Here is a 6,207-nt window from a genome sequence, read left to right as displayed (position 1 = left end):
AGGATGAGAGCGGCTGGAGCAGCTAAACCCCCTGCACACTTGGCTGATGTGGTCCTGAGTGGGAAAAGCCCATCCTGCTCTGGCAGGAGCCTGGGTGGGTGGAAGAGCTCTGGTTGGGGTTGGGAGGGCAGGAGGAGGGCTGGGAAATGTAGAGGTCGAGGTTTGCTTAGGAAGCAAAATGTGGGAGATTAATGAGATTTGTGAGGGCTGTAAAGCGCCAAGTAAAATGCCATGCTTGGGTAAGGAGTGGTGGACAGAGTGCTGCGGCACCTGCGGCATGGCAGAGCCTGTGTGGGCTTTGCCTCTGCAGACCTGCTCTGCTGGGAGCTGCTGCTCTCCAGTCTCACTGTAGAAGGGCTGAGGGAAAATCACTTGAAATCTTTTCATCATGTTGGGGAAGGCAGATGAGAGACGGATTTTTTGGGCCCTGGGAGAGCACAGAGCCTTTGTCCTCAGCAGCAGGTCCTGGCTGTAGGGCTCTGGCCACTGTTGTGGACAGTGCTGCCTTGCCTGCCCGTCCCCGAGGGCTGCCAGGATGGAGGACGCAGCACTGAGCGGAGTGGTTGGACAGGTCACCACACCTCAGGGATGGCAGCAAGCCACCATTCCCTAGTACACCATGTCCACAGGAGACAAAGCACCGCTTTTTCATGTTATTAACCACAGCAGTATGGAAGGGACGGGCTGGCAGGGCCACCATCACTGCACTCTGACAGCTGGAGCCACTACTTAGACCCATGTGGATCTGCATCACAGGATGGAGAGAAGTTGCCCTGTGTACCAGAGACCATCAAGGGAGCAAGGAGAGCAAGGAGACCATGACAACGGGCCAAGCAAGTAGGTCTTGCTTCTCTAAGTACGTCCTGCCGCTACTTAGAGACACAGCTCCTCACCAGGCACCATGTTCCCAGAGCCCAGCACTGAGCTGCGCCCCGCTGGCCAAGCAAAATGCTCTTTGCTCAACTGCGTTGCACCTAAGGGAGGTTTTTTGCTGTGGGATTCAGGTCTATTTTTATTTATATGGACTTTGGTTACCATGAGCAAAGTGATGGGAAGTAATCTGTGTATGCAGCCATCTGTCTGCCCATCCACCCGTCTGTCTGTCCACTAAGGCTGGGGTTCAGCTGTCCAAGCTCCTGTGATCTCTCGTGAGTGGAGCTGGCTGGACAACACGGAAAAAGAGCATCGAATTTTCTGTAGTATTCTCACATTTTGCTTCTTTCCTTGGCCAAATTCCGGGTTTCCATGAAAAATGTCCATTGGCGTTTTGAAATGAGAAAAATTTCAACCAGCTGCAAAATTCAGTCCCAAAGCAGGGGGGAACTTGCAAACTTGGCCTCTCTTTCAGCTGCCTTTGAATCTCAAACATTTTACCCCAGCTGAATACCGGGAAAAGGTCTGTTAAAAAGAACACTGATGCAAAACGTGCATGGTCGTTCTGGCCCTTCCTGCATGGGGACGAGGCATCTGCCGCCTGGAGCAGCTGGTCCTGGCACGGCATTTCTCGGTGCACGCCTGAGCTCAGCCAGCTGCTGCACGGGGTGGGCGAGATCTGCGCTCTAGGAAACAGGAGTGCACTGGAGCGTGCTGAAGTCTTTTCAGATCCTTTGCTGAATTAATATTTTTTTCCTTGAAGAGCTGTTTTGGAAAACATACACCTTCATTGTGGCAAGGCGGGGTTGCACTGCAGCATCGCTTGCTCTTGCAAAGCCTATGGCTGCTGGCCATGGCCACCAGGACTGTGCGGCATCCCCTGCTGCCACCCAAGTCCCCCTGCCCCAGCGTCACCCACGGGCTCTGGCAGCGCTCTGCGATGACAAGCACTCTCCACCACCAAGGGGGTGGCCGGGGCTGGGTGGGTGCAGGCGGACATGGAAGTGCCCCAGCAGACCTTCAGCCTGCCAGAGCTTGCGCCAACCAGCCTCTCGTTGCATCAGCGTGGGCGGGAAGGCAACTCCTTGCTTGACTGCTAATTATCCCTCTTTTTCCCCCTTAAATTAGCTTTGAAAGCAGTTAAGCCTACTGGAAATTTGGCTTGATTGCTCTTTCTTTTAACTGTGGCTTTGTTTAAATGTTAGTGTTATGAACAGCAATGGAATAATTACATAAGCCATTAATGACTATATAAAATCAATACCCAAATAACATAAACAGCAAGTAATATCATTAATGCTCCTGTTTTTTTCAGTTACAGCTCTTGGGGAGTCATGATGGGAAGGTGGAAGAGTTTTTCCAGCTATTTAACCTCTGTGGCTGCAAAGCCCTGCAGGTTTTGGGTAACTCCAGATGCTTGAGCTGCCAGGGAAGTGGAGGTGGACAGGGGCTCGGGGAGAGCCCCCCAGTTGCCTGATGAGTCCAATGAGTACAAAGAAGCCAGCTGGAGGCTGGTGACCCAGTCTTGGTGAGGTGGAAGAGCTCTCTGGGGTCTGCTGTCCCTGTTGTGCCCAGATGGGTGGACAACTGCAGAGCCAAGCCTGGTGACCACGATGGGCCATGAGCCATCAGTCCCTGGTGCACCTGGGGATGCTCAGAGCCAGCCCTATGGCATGCCCCAAGTCCATGGGTATCCTCATGTCCAGATACAAAGCTGTGGGGAAGTTCCTGCAGCGCTCGTGAAACCCTGTGGGTCAGCACAGCCCTGACCTGCAGAGCTGGGGGTATGAGACAGAGAAACCCCTTGGCAAAGCCCCCTGGCTTCCCAGTCCACACGCAAACTGCATGTGCACACAAAGAAGATGCACAGTTAGTCAGTTGGTACTTACTAGACTCATGTTATTAAACATAATAGAAATAAAATAATAATAACCCCCCCAAACGTACGTATCATATACGTTACACTATAGTCCATAACATTCACTGGCTTTTCTTTTTACATATTTCACAGGTGCCATCACGTTGCAGGGCCTGGGTCCCTCCGCACAGGCACCCTCGCATGGCATTTACACGTCTCAGCAGCCAGGTCCAGGGCAACCCAAGAAGCGCAACAGAGCCCACCCCCAAATCTGCACGGGGTGACTCACAAAGGATCCCACCAGCATCCTGGATCTGCCCCATCCAGTCATACATTTAAATTATAAAGCAAACAGAAAAAGACAATAAAAAGGCACATGGATGTGTGTGGGGATTTAAATATGCGTCTGGGAGCAGCTCCATGTCTAAATCCCCTGGGCAGCATTGCTTCTCCCAAAAAACCCTGGCGCCTGGCACGGCTTGGCAGGCTGGGTTCCGCAGCCGGGGCTGTCCCGCTTGCACCTGGGGATGCCTCTGGCTGCATTTGGTACCTGGCTTCAGTTAAATGTGGACAGAAAAGTTAAAGCGGTGCCAGGCTGCGTAGTGCAGGGGCTGTGCAAAGCTTGCACATAGGCTGGATGCGACATTGCCAGCCCTCTCTGCAAAGGGCCTCTTTTCCCCAGCAAGCTGCTCATGCAGCAAGCGGGGCATGGAAAGGCACAGCCAGAAGAGCCAACTCAGCAGCATCCCTGGGGTTATGGCACAGCAGTCCCTGGTTTTGCAGCCCTCCCCCAAACTGTGCCTGCAGTAGTGTCTGTGCTGAGCCCTGCCCTGAGCTGCAGGGCAGGACAAGCAGCGTCTCCATGCAACCCCGTGGTGCCTCCACCACCGCACTTGGCACCCCAGCACCAGCTCCAGGGGACCCAGCCCCGGTGTCCCAGGGACAGCTGAACCCGTGTGCGGGGGTTTCCAGCCAGCCATGCCAGGCAGAGGGAGAGGAAGAAGAAAGACAAATTCTTGCTTCGGCCTTTGGGGTGACACAAGCAGAGGAAGTCAGGAAAACATCTTCCAGGTAGCAGCCTTAAGGAGCAGAGTGGCCTGCTCCGGTTCTTTGGCCAGGATGTTAGGACATCCCCCAGCCAAAGGGGGAGAGCTCCTCTTCTCAGCGGCAGCCCATGGAGTATGCGGTGGTCCTGCCTCAGTGTCTCTGATCTGCCCCAGCAGGACACAGATGTGTACTGGGACACCAGCTGGGAGCCAATCCCTCCTCGTCAGCAGTCCCAGCTGGCAGAGCTGAAACAAGAGGGACAAGCCGGCTGGGAGGATAAATCGAGAACTTCAACCACCAACACCAAAGTCCTCAAAGAGTTTTAGGTGCCTCGCTTCAAGGGAGGAGAAATCAGGTGCCAGAGGAAACCCTGGAGCCTCCTACCCCAGCAGGCTGTGCAGAGCGCTCTTTGGGGGCACAGACACATCATGCCTCTCCTGAAGGTTGTACTTGCATGGAGAAAGCACATGCCTTCTGCAGCCCTGCCCTGAGGAGCATCCATGCCCATGGAGCAGTGGTGCTGCCCTGCTCTTTCGGGGGCTGTGGCTGCTGAGAAGAGGGGCCAGCGAGCCCCCGCAGCCTATGGGGTGATTCCGAGTAGCCCCTGGGGCCATGGGGATGACCTCGATGGGAGTCCCGGCCACACACAACCAAAAGGTGTTTCACCACTGACTCCTGTGTGAGGACCGTTGGGTGCATGGGGTTGGAGTGAGCCTGGGGCAGCTCTACTTCCAGGGCTCTTGTGTGTAAGCAGCCATGGGATGAAGAGGAGGGCTGGATGGCCCACATACTTCAAGGGCCATCTCGTGGCAGAGGCCGATAGCCTATGACAACCAGAACAAGAAGAACCAGGGATGAGAGGGTCCCCTCAGCTCAGCTGGAGGAGGGAAGTAGGGGTCTATGTCAGGAGTCTGGCATAGGACCAGCTCATCCAAGCGCAAGTGGTCCCACATACCCTTTGCCCCTCAGCTTCTGGCCACCCGCCCCCAGGTCTGCCCATGCCCTGTGTAGGCACCTCAGCATCCATGGGATCTGAAATATGGCACTGCAGGCGCCCTGCATCTCTGAAAAGCCACTTACAGCATCTTCAGCAGCTTCACCAATGCACTGAGCTCCCCGACTAGGGCACCTGCGTGTTCACACAGACATCGCCCTGTGCCTAGATCCTCACTCCCCAAACTCCCCTGTCCTGAACCCCAACAGTGCTCCACTAGTCTCTTCAGCTGCAGGCTTCAGCACCACCCTGGGATGCTGGAGCCCAGAAGCACCAGACCACCCATGGGATGGGGAGTCCATGCAATCTGCTGTGGGCTCAAAAGGGCAAAGCATCATCCCAAAGCACTGGAAGACTGCAATGCAGGCTACCATACCTTGCTGAGCCATTCAGTAAGCAAGGCAAGGTTTGTAGGGAAAGGAATACCTATTGTCAGATCACCTGTTATTTCTACTCATATTTATTATGCCAAGACCACTACAACCTCAACATGGGAAGATACTGATGTCTGTTTGAACTGGAGACTAATACACGGTGAAGAAGAAATAAAAGACTAGAGGTGGGTCAATGAAAGCTCTTCTCTCTTCCTGCCACCTCTGCCTTGTGCATCACCTCAGACAACCTTGGCCACAGCAATACTTCCCAGGAGAGCACACAGTCAGGCCAGCTCTGAAGGATGCACACCAAGGCAGATGGTCACTTGGTGTCGGCTCAGCAGAAACAGGTGGCATTATGTCAGTTGGTACCAGCTGAGAATATAGGGACATAGACGTGGGTGGATGGATGATGATACATGATAGCTCTGGTCAGCCTGTCCACTCCACCCCAGGTCCTGCTGGCAGGGCAGGCTATGGCCTTGGTGGACATGGGAGGGGAAAATGAGTGTCTCCAGGTCTTTCCCACTGGGTCGCCTGGACTATGCACCGGGATAGGTAATGGCCAGGGGGTTGTGAAGTCTGTCCCTTTCTCCCTGGTGGACACAGCTCTGCCACCAACCTGCTGCCAGGGCCTGACTCCTCCCCATGGCACTGCAGCATCGCATGGGTCTTGTCCCAGGTGGCAGCATTGGTCCGTGTAAACCCAAGGTCACCGGAGAATCAGGCCTTGCAAAAATTCATTTGTTCTTCCTGGTGGAGCTCCTGGGGCTGGTCCCTCTGCAGCACTGGATGGTTTCCACTCAGCCTGCCCATACGCACATCAGGATGAAGGACAGAAAACTCTGACCTCCTGTTCCTACTGGGCAAGGAGAAGGGCAGAGAGAGGTCTAACAGCAGCACATTTTCAGAGAGCAAGGAAGATGCAGGCCCTGGACGCTGGAGAAGGGAGAGCTGTCAACTCAGGCATCAACACCGGGCAGAAGACGACTTTGTTAAAGGGAAAAGCCTAGAAAACGAGCACTTCGAACAGCATGCCCGGAGCAAGACACCAATCCCCT

The sequence above is a fragment of the Ciconia boyciana genome, chromosome 13 (assembly GCF_034638445.1).
Source record: "Ciconia boyciana chromosome 13, ASM3463844v1, whole genome shotgun sequence".
In the NCBI taxonomy this organism is placed as follows: Eukaryota; Metazoa; Chordata; class Aves; order Ciconiiformes; family Ciconiidae; genus Ciconia; species Ciconia boyciana.
The sequence above is the reverse complement of the archived record's forward strand: the minus strand, read 5'-3'. Positions refer to the sequence as shown.